Genomic DNA, 417 nt, shown 5'->3' on the forward strand with positions numbered 1-417 from the left:
TCTGCCTTGCCAGCCCGCTCAGAGATGTGTATAAGAGACAGGCTGAACACCTGTCACATATGTCGCAAGACGATCACAAAAAAGATCAATTTATATTAGACTCTCCAATCAATCATCGCATCGGAACTTTGATTACTACGCGGTGCACGCGTGTACCGTGTATCTGGAGAGGAAAAGTCGGTGATAGAACTAGCGATAATAATAACAAAATGGTTTTAACGCGTTCAGTTTTAAACAATTTAGACGCTCTAACACTTCTCAAAATGAAAGACTTGTGTTCGCAGAAATTTTTTTACTCGCTATGTTACATGTTTCTCTCGAAACACTATTTGCCCAACAGAAACTGCAATCCGTAGGGTGTCGGCTTAAGAGGATTCTCCATCCACTTCGCGCGCAGAAAAGAAGGAAGCACATTTT

The sequence above is a fragment of the Wasmannia auropunctata genome, unplaced genomic scaffold (genome assembly GCF_000956235.1).
Source record: "Wasmannia auropunctata unplaced genomic scaffold, wasmannia.A_1.0 LD335965.1, whole genome shotgun sequence".
In the NCBI taxonomy this organism is placed as follows: domain Eukaryota; kingdom Metazoa; phylum Arthropoda; class Insecta; order Hymenoptera; family Formicidae; genus Wasmannia; species Wasmannia auropunctata.